Below are 12,469 nucleotides of genomic sequence, written 5' to 3'. Positions count from 1 at the left end.
CGTTTCTTCATCCTAGTCAAGGTACTGTGTGTATGGGACTGCTGCATTGTTATAGCTATTGCTGTGTTATATTCATTACTTTGTTCTGTGGTGATGTGTATAAGCAAGAGGATCAAGATCAATAATTTTATGCTATTCGCAAGATTCTGCCATTGACTTGGCCTATATTCACAGTTTGGAACTTGAATTGTAATTCTTATTTGTGTGTACTATTTTGTTATTCTTTGTGTGGTGCACTGTTGTGTTGTGTATTTATTACATAGCAAGGTGTGTATATGACTATGTAATGTGCTGTGTTCCACTTAATCGGCTGTAAGCAATAAGGTAATCAGCATTGATAGGGTGTTCAATGCTGCTACTTAGTAATTATCGGAAAGTGTGGGTGTATTGTTCAGACAGATACATGTGATCTGGACTGTTTCTTTCTGGTGTTGCTGGTAATCCTTCATTTTAGGTCTGTCTGTAGTCTCTGACCGGCTTGTCTTCTTGTCACAGTAGCTATACTCCGTCTAGTACACAGTGGTGTATAGACCTCAAGACGTCTATCCTTGTAGTGGACAGCGCAGGGTGCAGAGTGTGTATTGCTGGCGAGTCTCCCTTGTGTAGTCTCTGTCAAGTAGCCTGATAGGAATGATCATCGCTTGTAGTCTTGCCACAAACACTACGGAACTCCCCTTTTATATAATACTGGTGGGTGTGTTTGCCGGATGATAGCATACACACCAGATCACATGATCAAATTTGCTGATGTGATTGATTAAATCATGAAAAGATGATTGATCCTATCTCATTGTAAGCTTTTAGATAATTAGACCATGATGTCAGCTCATTTCTATTAGCAACCTGTGTATACCGAAATGCCGTTTATGTGTATGGTAAACTTATAATGGCCCTTTACAGTGATAAGTATCTCACAACCAAGGTTAGCACCAAATGATAGACACCAAAACCACCTTATGAAATACTGATTTAGATGGGTAGTTGGTCTAGCAAGTTTGAAGCTAATCAGGGGAAGAGTTTGTGTTTGAAATTTTTATGGCTTTTCTGTTTCTCATAGAAACGTCTAGTGTAGGCTGGGATGGGGAAGGCTGGTAACACAATAAGGGTCTCCAGAAAGTTGTGGACAAATTCGTGTCTTCCTCAGGTAGTTACGGTGGTTTATAGGGCATTGCCCGTAGTTTAACGAATCGCCATCAATCCTGCATGGATTAAAAGATTCATCTCAAATTTTAGATTTGGATGGTACCAATCCGATTGGAATTCGACCAAGAGCGAAGGGACAATGCTAGAAAACAGTTAGAGAATTATTATATAGATTTTGTCACACCTACAGGGTAAAATGCTCATAGGTATAACTTGAAAATCGGTTTTAACCATCATAACTTTTGTAATGTAAAACAAATTGCAATGATAGCTACAGAGTTACAAGGAGAATACCAACTTGATGTAAAATCAGAGGGTCAAAATACTCTATAACAGAACAGTCTCCAAGAATTTTAAAAAGCGCATGAAAACACTTATCTATGGGTTTGCACCAAGGCTGAAATGAATAGTACGAATATTCGTTATTCGTTCGTTAAGAAATATTCGTATTCGTTAAGAAATATTCGTTATTCGTTAAATATTCGTTAATCGGATAATGTACACATTTAACCTTGAAAACATTTTGACAACTGAAAACTGTCATTTTAAAATATAATTTTTCATCTTAATAATACATGTAAAGGACTTTTCTTTTTTAACATTTAAAGTTTTAGTAGTAATCAAAGTGATTTTGTCCCTTTCAAGCACCTAATTATACAGAAAATTCTTAAAGAATTATTCGTTAATTCGTTCGTTAATTTGAAGAATATTCGAATACCTAAAATTTAATATTTGTTTCACCCCTAGTTTGCACTCCATACCTAACTCCCAACCCTTCACTACTGAAATTGTTGTTATCAGCTGATCAGCTCACTCTTATAAATGAAATTTCTATCGGGATATAATGTGATGGTGTTAATATAATTAAACAATATTTTAACTAGTGCAATTGAAGGTAGGGCTCCAGCGATAAAAAGTAGTGAAACAATATATGAATGATGGTAACTATTACAACTAAGCTCTGTAGGTAAATCCCTACTTTGGCATTGAACAGATGGTAGTAACATGCCAATGTAGGGATTTTCATACATAGCTAGTTATCATTATTCATATATACATCTTGTTTTATCACTGGAGCCCTACTTCACTTTTAAATTAATTGCACTAGTTCTTTACTTTGTTGTAACATAACTATGATATACACTAATACACATATAGCAATGATTGCTTTATAAGGGTATCTCAATCTCACTGTTTAACTTAAGTAAGCTGCCCAGTAGAATAAGGGATGTATTGTCTCTTAGTTTATTCCAGCCTTGACTGCCCTTGACCCTCCTGGTGCTCTTCAACGTTCACTCTTTGCCCTTCCAACTAGATTTGGTGGTCTAGGCATTGTTGCACCTGATTCTTTATCATCTATTGAGTTTTCTGCTTCAATGTATGTCACAGCACCCTTACGATCACTCATTTTATCACAGAATTTTGGCTATACTGCCGATACTCGTTGTAATCTGTACTCCCGTAAGCTTGAAATTAAACAATCCAAGATTATCCATTTGTCCACTCTTTCTAAGGAACTGTTCTCTAAGCTTACTCCCACTCTTTAGAGGGCTGTTACTTTAGCACAGGAAAAGGGTGCTTCTAGCTGGCTTACTGCCCTACCTGTGCAGGAACATGGTTTCTCCCTACACAAGACTGCCTTTCAAGATGCCCTTGCTTTGAGGTATGGCTGGATGCCCTCTCGTACACCTTCCCACTGTGCGTGTGGTACCAACTTTTCTGTTGATCATGCCCTATATTGTCCAAAGGGTGGATTACCTTCAATACACCACAACGAAGTGAGGGATATCACAGCTGAATTGTTATCTGAAGTGTGCCATGATGTGGAGGTTGAGCCTCATCTGCAGCCTCTAAGTGATGAAAGATTTCTACAGAAGACAGCCAACGCTCAGGATGGCGCATGCTTGGACATTACCATGAATGGATTTTGGGGTGGTCATTATGAAAAATGTTATACGGACGTCAGAGTTTTTAACCCACTTGCACCATCCAACAGTGGAACCACCCTTCAGTCATGTTACAGGAAACACAAAATAACAAAGAAGAGAGCTTATGAGTTGCGAATCCGTGAAGTGGAACACAGTTCTTTTACCCCTCTAGTGTTCTCTGCTTCCGGGGGAATGGGCCATGAAGCCAGTGTTTTTTACAAGCGATTGGCGAGTTTATTGTCTGACAAATGGAATGACCCTTATGCCACAGTACTAGGATGGATTAGATGTAGATTGTCATTTTGTTTACTGCGTTCAGCAATCCAATGCATTAGAGGAGCACGATCTTCACAAGGTCGTTACATCAAAAGTGCTCCTGTGGCCTTGGTGCAATCAGAGACTCAGTTTTTGATTTAATTGTTTAACTGTTTATTTGTATGTTCTAATCTAATTTTCTTTATATCTTCAAAAAAAAAAATTACACTAAATTTGATACTAGGATTCGCCTTTGGACTCCCTTCTGTGTGCCAAATTTCAAGGTGATTGGAGTACGCGTTTGCGTTTTATAGCAATTTTTGCAAGTGTGCGAAAACACGAAAAAGAATAAGAAGAAAAAAAAAACGAAGAAAAAAACCCGAAACTTTGGCTGCTCATATCTCGGAAATGGCTGGAGCGATTTCCTTCAAATTTGGAATGTGGACTCCCCTAGCTGGCGGGCAACTCTGCAGCAAATTTGGTTCCAGTCGGATACGGTATCACCGAGATACAAAGGTGTGAAAATGACGTTTTCTTTCTTCCTGTCAATTACTGATACCCACGGTGTGGTGCCAGCTTCTTGGGCCGCACGACACACTATCGTGTGTCTTGATAGTCTTTAGCAACACGTATTGTACTCTACTGAAATTGAGTAACTTGCAGAGGATACAGCAACCAAAGCCTATTGGGGATAGTAACAATGTAAAGTAGTGTAATTAGCCAGAACAATCAGTGGTATAACTTACTTGTACTGTCAGAGGTTCCTGTAGTGGTCCAGAGGTGAATAGAGATTCCTCAGCTGATGTTCTAACATATTGAAACAAATTTCCTGCAGCATTGAATGATCTTGAAGAGTACACTCTCAATCCGCCATTTAATATGTACTGTTCTCTACTTATATGAAAGCTGTAAGGGTATATGATATCCATTGTTTTATATACACACTGTTTATACATTCATTATTATAACATCTGTTGCGCTGTATACTAACATACCAAGATAGATGGTAGATATTGATACAGTTTCAGCAATTCTAACATTTTGTGCTCCACTTGGTATAACACATACATGCAGTATGGTAGCCTATGGAACACACACATTGTCAAGTAGCTACATTTGATGAGTTTCCACGCTTGCTTACCAAATCCACCACTTCCAGTAATAGCTATAGTTTGTGTTTCTTGTGAAGCCCCACTGTTGTCACCATTGCATATACCACAAGTGTCAGGTTCAGCCCCAGTGTTCAACACATTGTCACAGGCTACAGATGACAATACAAGTTACTTAACAAGTGTTGTGGTATCAGTCTTACTGTGCATTGTCCTGCTGCACAGATACCGAAGAATCAGGATTTCTACATGGAGTTAATGATACTGGGCTTGTATTGGCTGCAGCACACACCAGCTGACATGGAGTAACTCCACTCACTGTTGACAAACATATAGGGAGTATAGTAATACTGAATGTACACACGAAGTCATGCAGTGCAATAACACCAAGCACTTAACACAAATGATATAGGTAGTTAGCAATATACTGGTGTAATTTACCTCTTCCAGAAAACTCTTCCCAAGAGTAAAGAACGTCATTGAATGGTCTGTTATTGGTTGCAGCACACTGCTGGTCTATAAAGCTGGGAGAGCCTGCTGGGCATGGCTAGCTATAATGTAGGACAGTAATTTGCATAATGATAAATGATAAACCAGTAAAATGTACATTCATTAGAGTAGCGATTTCCAACCAACCAATTTTTCACACATATTGTTGCTACTTAAATTACACACCTTCAATAAATGTTTCACAAGCTGCCGTTCCAGTTAATGGTAGCCAGTGCTTCGTACTTCGTAATGCACCTTACTGGATTAAAATCCATGCGGTATTTATTGAAATATGTCAAATCAAAGTTTGAGAAATAAAAATCCCCATAGGAATCCCATACAAATAATTGCGTACGTAATTCTAATTGGAGGAATACGGCACCGGTGATAGAGAAAGTTTCCGAGTGTTTCCGCGTGAATCTGTGGTAGATGAGGACGAAGAAAGTGTTCCTGGGCAAACAGTATATGCTGATTTCGATTTTTCCGTGTGTTTTTTGATTGGAGGACGATTGATGTTGGATTACGACGAAAATATGGCCCTTTTAAAGGTAAATCGCCATCTAACACTGCTCAGAATTCAGCATTACAATCACCCTGGACTTCAAGGCATCCCTCTGCATCGATGCAAGTATAGTTTGAAGGTGAGCAGTTTGTTGTCTTGCGCGGAATTGCAATATAAGGTTCAAAGTTGAGCATCATCTTTTCAAAAGTGGAGACTGGCATGTGATACCAACCTTACATGGTTTCACACTTACCTGATGTTATATTCTGGTGTATTTACTGCTGTTTTGATCCATTTTATAGCAGCTTCAGTGATTGTAATTTTGGTCAGAAACTATTTATAATTTCTCTTTGTTGTATAGCGATGTCATCTATATTATAAGAGTGAAAAGCCGTCTGTCTGTCTGCATTCCATTTGATGTCACGCATTGTACTCTCTAACCGCTGCGCGTTTGGAAGCGTCTTTGGCGTCACGGAAGCGCTGATCATTGAGCTCAACAATGACGCTTTCGAAAAGTTTATGCGAGCTATCGTTAGTCGTCTAGGGGCCGTTGAAGGCAGGTGTGTAGACTAAAATTCGCTTGAATTCTTTCTATAAACCGCATGCAAACCGCAAGTAAACACCCATCTCAGTCCATTTGTACAAGTCTTTATAAGACAAAAATATTGCTGTAACAATGTGGTGAAGTAGATAGGTTAATGGTTTAGGTGCCTGTCTTACGTGCGCGAGGTTGTGGGTTGGAGTCCAGCTGGTGTTAATTTTTTTTTTCGTTTTGGGCACCTTTTCAGTACACCTTTTTTCGCACTGTACTGCATGTGTTTTTGCCAACTGTACACACGTGATATTTCTAATTCAAATTCATTTGATGTGCTGTGTAAGCATGCCCGAGCATGCCGCCTAAGCGAAAACGATCGTCTACTTTTTGTGCGTTTCAAGCAAAGAGACGCAAGCAGAACCAAAGATTGGATCCAGAGAAGAGACGGGAAGAAGCAGAACGACAAATACTGCGCCGCCAGGAGGCTTCAACTGGAGCTACCACCTCATCCAGTGCTAGGTGTGAACTGGACTCACAACAGAGACGACGACAACGTGACGCAGAAGCCCATCGTGTGGCCCGCCAGGACGAAGAAAGAAGATCACAGGAACGGATCCACGATGCAGCTGCCCGTCGACTTGCGCGTGAAGACCCAGTAACAAGGAGGGAGGAGCAACAACAAGATACAGCTTCCCATCAACAAGCTCGAGCTGATCCACTCTACAGAGCTCTGGAGCAGCAGGCTAACACAGCACGCAGACAACAGGTACGTGCAAGCACACACCCAAGCTTTAGGGGGCTTAACTATCAGCCACACAACTTCTTCAACACTACAGATGTAGGCACACTCAGTGTAGAATGCACACACTGCGGCGCATTAAAATTTCCCCAGGAGACCGAATCCCTTTGTTGCTTGAAGGGTAATGTCCAGTTAGAGGCATTTCCACAGCCCCAGTCATTCTTGAGACACCTGTATGAAGGTACAAACACAGCAGGTAAACATTTTCTAGCTAGCATACGTAAGTATAATAGTGCATTTCAAATGACAAGCTTTGGCTGTAACGAGATAACTATGGCTGGCTTCAATCCTTCTTTTAGAGTACAGGGTCAAGTCTATCATCGTATAGGTAGTTTAGTTCCATCAACAGGTGAGTCTCCTAAATTTTCCCAAATTTATTTTATCGACAACCAGCAAACTGAAGTAGCTACAAGATGTGGGATAGTTGATGGGTTAAGGCTTGACATAGTTAGGGGTATTACTGAGCTTTTGCATGACGATAATCACTATGTTCAACTTATTAAGGTAGCTAAAGAAATATTTGAGCAGCATGATGAGCCAGCAAATATTAGGGTAGTGATTAATGAGAACAAACGGCCTGTAGGAGAGCATGCTAGGAGGTACAATAGCCCGATGTGTGACGAGGTAGGAGTGCTAATGCCTAATGATAATGTAAATAATAGGGACATAGTTTTGCACTATAGGGATGGGTCTTTGCAGCGCATTTCTGAACTTCATAGGGGGTATGATCCTTTACAGTATCTGAACGCTGCATTCTTGCTCCTCTTAACAACACCACTCATTCCATCAACATGACTCTGGTGGAGCAGTTACCTGGTGACTGCTGTGACTACAGGTCCTTGGACACCATACCTGATGAATCTCAGGCTGTTCACTTTCCAACAGAATTCTTGAACTCTTTAGAGGTATCTGGACTACCTCAGCATCTTCTCTTACTTAAAGTAGGCGCTCCTATTATTATTCTACGCTCTCTAGATCCTCCAAGGGTTACTAATGGCACTAGGTGTGTAGTTACTAAACTGTCGGCTAACACAGTAGAGGCCAAGATTTCTCATGGTAGATATGCAGGACACGATATTATAATACCACGCATTCTTCTCATTCCGAGTAACTCGGTTTTGCCTTTTGAATTTAGACGGCTTCAATTTCCAATTGCACTTTGCTTTGCCATGACCATTAACAAAAGCCAGGGCCAAACTTTTAAGGCTGTAGGATTAGATTTGACGGACGAAAGCTTCACACACGGCATGCTTTATGTGGCACTATCTAGGGTAGGTTCAGCAGATAGATTGACACTTAGTTAGAGGGGATTGCAAAACACGTAATGTAGACTATAGTGAGGTTTTTAGATAGGCAAACACATGCACTTTAGTTAGGTTTGTCTGCTGCTACCGCTGCTTTGTGATATTGTGGATCAGCACCTGTGGATGGTGGTAAGGAAGGTATTATGGTAAAAAATGTATCAGATGGTTGCTTTGTATATTTATGTATGTGTGAAACTATTTATCTTTTCTATTCTTTTGTCTTTATGCATATCCTGGATTGTTTGCTCGAAGGAGGGATGACTGCAGCTACATAGTGAAATGACACGGTCCCGTGGCAGACTGTTCTTCACAACGTGGGGCACGTTGTGAAAATGGGAGCTATTTATAGACTTTGCAGCAATGATTTGAACTCTTTCTACACATGCATACAAAGCAGAGTGGAGCATTTTTCGGTTTTTCCTGTGCAGCAAAACAAAAGAAAAGGCTGGCAGGTTTTTTCCATGAGCTGTTTTTTCCATGGCAGGTTTTTTTTCCATGGCAGGTTTTTTCCATGGGCTGGATGACTCAAAATTTTTTGTTTTCATTTATTATTATTTCTTGCTAGCCCCCACTCTGTGCCCATGCTGTTATGTTTTATAAAGCCGTTACATTTTGTCATAACAGAATCGTTGTAGTGCAGATTACAGTAATTCATGGTATGTTTGGTTGATGGTAGAATTTGAGCAACTTAAGTCACAAAATATTCCAATAAGAGTGCACTTCTCCACAATTATTGCATTCATGCAATCCTTACACCACATTGTTTCCTTAGTCTTTTATAAAGTATCTATAATAGTATATTACCAACTGTAATTTCATTTAATTTCCATGTCATTGTACATACTGCCCTGCACGATAGGGCAGGTACTACAGCTAGTTGTGTTATATAATAATTATTATCCTTAGTGCTTACAGTGTGACAAATAAAGTCGAACAGTGTCTAAACAAATCTATTTTAATAATAATATTGGTCTAATATTTTGTTATCTGATTGTCATGTTACCGAAGTATTTGTTAATTGTGACTTGTGATGCCATTACTTATCATGTTATATAATAATACTGATTTTTCTAGTTAGTTATCTCTGAAAATGCATTAGGTACCTGGGTATACTTAGTGTTACACATTACACACAGTTTTATTTGTGAATCACTTGCTTTATTCATGTAATATTCTGAGTGGTCAGTCTACAAAGAAGTGGTCACTTTTGAGAGGTTTTACCTAGTTCATATGCTGTTTTTCATAAAATAGATATGTGGTGAAAATTTCATGTCGTAATTAGTTTCCTATCTAGATTTATGACACTTTGAATATTGTGTTTGGTGCCATGCAATATACATAAAAGGCATTGAAAATTCTGTACACAAAAATCATCACACTGTCAACTTCTTTTGCTCATATCTTTTGATAGGAACCACCAATTGAGGTGAGGTTTGTACTAAAATGACCCTGAAAATAGCACAATATTTGTCATACCAATGAATGCATGGAATGTTAATTATTTAATTTAGTTGGAAATCTCTAATTAGAGCTACCTATATCATTGCACAGGTTCTATAGGTATCAGCGTTGAAACCGGGTCACTGCTGCTGACCCGGATAGCAATCCGGGTCAGACCCGAATTAATTATAAGCCGAGGCGTACTATGTTTCGGCTAGTCTCGAGCGAGCGAACGAGACTACGTTCGATTCTTGTTGAGTAAATATTGCAACTTCAGCCTAGCTGTAGGTTGAAGACCAAAACAAAAACAAAGTCATCACCTACTGACAATAGCTACCCCTCACCATAGATACATAAATGGGCGTGCCTGAGCGTATGTTGGTAACGCGGTAAGTGGGCGTGGCTCACGAAAGAGCTACGCGGTAGCGTTTATAAGTTTCCACGTCGTCAAACGAACAATTTTGTTTCTCACGTGATCCAATCTGACCCGATAATTTGTAAATCGGGTTTTACTCTTTTCACCACCTTTCATAACCCTTACGTAATATTAAGCTCAAAAGCATCCAGACTTCCTACTGTGGTTGTTGCTCTCTCTCTTCGACTTTAGGGCACGCATCTAGTAGTTGCCGCGAGTAGTCGACTTTAGGGGATGCGTCCAGTAGTTGCCGCGAGTAGTAGACTTTAGGGGAAGCGTCCAGTAGTTGCCACGAGTAGTAGACTTTAGGGGAAGCGTCTAGTAGTATTAACGTTAGGGTTAGGGTTAGAGTTCAGCTTTGGTTTCTTCTTCACCTTTAGGGTTAGGTTCATCTTACTATATACAGCTTATTTCGTTAGTCACATTTATAAGATACAAAAGAAGGGAATCAAGGGAGCTAGCAGCGGTAGCATAATCGGTAGCACACTGGACCATCACACTGGGATCCTGGGTTCGATCCTCCTTGAAGACTGCAGTTTTTTTTCGCCTTTTTGGTTCACCGTTTTTTTTGTCTAAGTTCTGTAGGGTTATGAAATAGGGTGAAAAGAGTGTTTGTAAATCGGGTCGGACCCCGATGACCCGGCTGACCCGACCCGGTTTCAACGCTGATGGTATTAATTAATACTTATGTATGTCCATCAGTATTGCAGAGTGCATCATAATCCTTATAGATTCTCCTGTACAAAAGTTACCTCCAACTTGTGGCCTTTAAACACAGAGTACTGAGTTTAATCAGTGTTGTATACGTAGGATGGTATTTCTGCTGATAATGGAGGATTGTTGCATTGTCTTTCTCTATATCTCAGTCCACCTCCGCAAGTTCTGCTGCATGTAATATATGGTCCAAATGCACTCCACCCTCCATCAATTGGTTCAGCATTAACCATAGTATTGCCATTAACACATTGTCCTCTTGAATAAATTTTAAATTCCTGTTTAGAAAGCCAGTAAAATTAAACTACAATTTGATAACTCACATTACTGGATCCACAGTTTGTGCCATCTGCAGCAGGAACATTTCTAGTAGTACAAGATCCTCCATTTGGTTGACACCACTGACGTGAGCACACTTCCTGTTAATAGGAAGATACACATACAAACCAGTTAGCACTCAAGGTTTAGTTTGCTTACTTGAATTCCAAAGGAAAATATAGCCTGAACCAATGACAATTGAGGACACGTCCCTTTAATGATCTAGCTGTATTTATAGCGACTGATCACTATATCTTATTGGTAGCATGGTGAAAAACAAAGCATGCTCGGATAGAATACGTATACTGCACTAGGACCATATTCTGCTCTGCACTGATCATCAGCAGGATAGGTTAACCCAACAAGTTCATTAGGGTCCACATCAAATTGTGTGTTGGTTGGTACATCATCCAAACATGTTGCAAATCCAGAGCTATACAATAGGACATAACATACATTATTTCTGTATCATGTAATTTCTGTACCTTAAATATGACTGTAAGTATATATTGAGTAGAACAATATGCAAGTTGACCACAGAAAGTTTTCTGCCTGTCCTCCAACTGAAGGAGCCATGATCCACCACAAGTATTGCCAGTACCATCCTGTTGCATTACAAGACTAAACAAAAAGACATAGTAACTTTAGAAGCAGTGGTACATTTTTGGTGCTTACTTGTGACCAGTCTCATGACTGTTTGAAATCATGTAATCATAGGGATGGCAGTAATATTGTTACAGTAACTTACCAATAGTAGAACAACTTGATCCACAAATATCAGCACTAGATGGATGATCGTGTAAAGCAGCAGTCAACCAGTATGACATGAATTACTTTGTTATTAGAATAGCATGATCATGGTGCATAGGGTCATTGTCACTGGTGGGTTTGATTGATTGTTAATGGGCACAGAAGTTATTCAATGTGGTTGATGCCAGAGATAATATGCTGATTGTACAATACAAAAGTCATCCTGTGTATTTAAAATACTGGCAGCTTGTTAGCTTATCACTTACAGTGCTCCAATTAAAATCCTGGTCTGCGTTAAATCGATTTGATGTTCTAGGATGGTTGGCTCATGATACAAACTGGCCATCTATGAGAAACATCCAACCATGGATTAATAGCAGTGAAGATGAGATTGTGTAGTATGATAAATCTTACAATATTGCAAGAATGTAGTCACTGGAATCGATTTCTATGTTACTTGCATCACTTTCAACACCTTACACCATCACTTCCATTATATGCATATGCTCATCTTTTACATGAGCTTCCCTCTGTTTCATTGAGTCCATTAATGGCTGTCAATTAAATAAATATTTACAATAGATGATGAATAGGTGATATTGTTAACTCACAGGGTAGGCAGGTTGGTGCTGAACCAGACCACTGGCCAGTTTAGTTGGTATAAAAAAACATTACATGATTTCCTGCCAAAGTGTGTTCTGCCTAATAGTCCAGCTTTGCTTTAACAGTTCCCCACTCTGGATTTGGTAGCTCAGGACATTAATACCA

This window comes from Dysidea avara, chromosome 3 (assembly GCF_963678975.1).
Source record: "Dysidea avara chromosome 3, odDysAvar1.4, whole genome shotgun sequence".
Taxonomy (NCBI): Eukaryota; Metazoa; Porifera; class Demospongiae; order Dictyoceratida; family Dysideidae; genus Dysidea; species Dysidea avara.
This window is presented reverse-complemented; position numbering follows the sequence as displayed.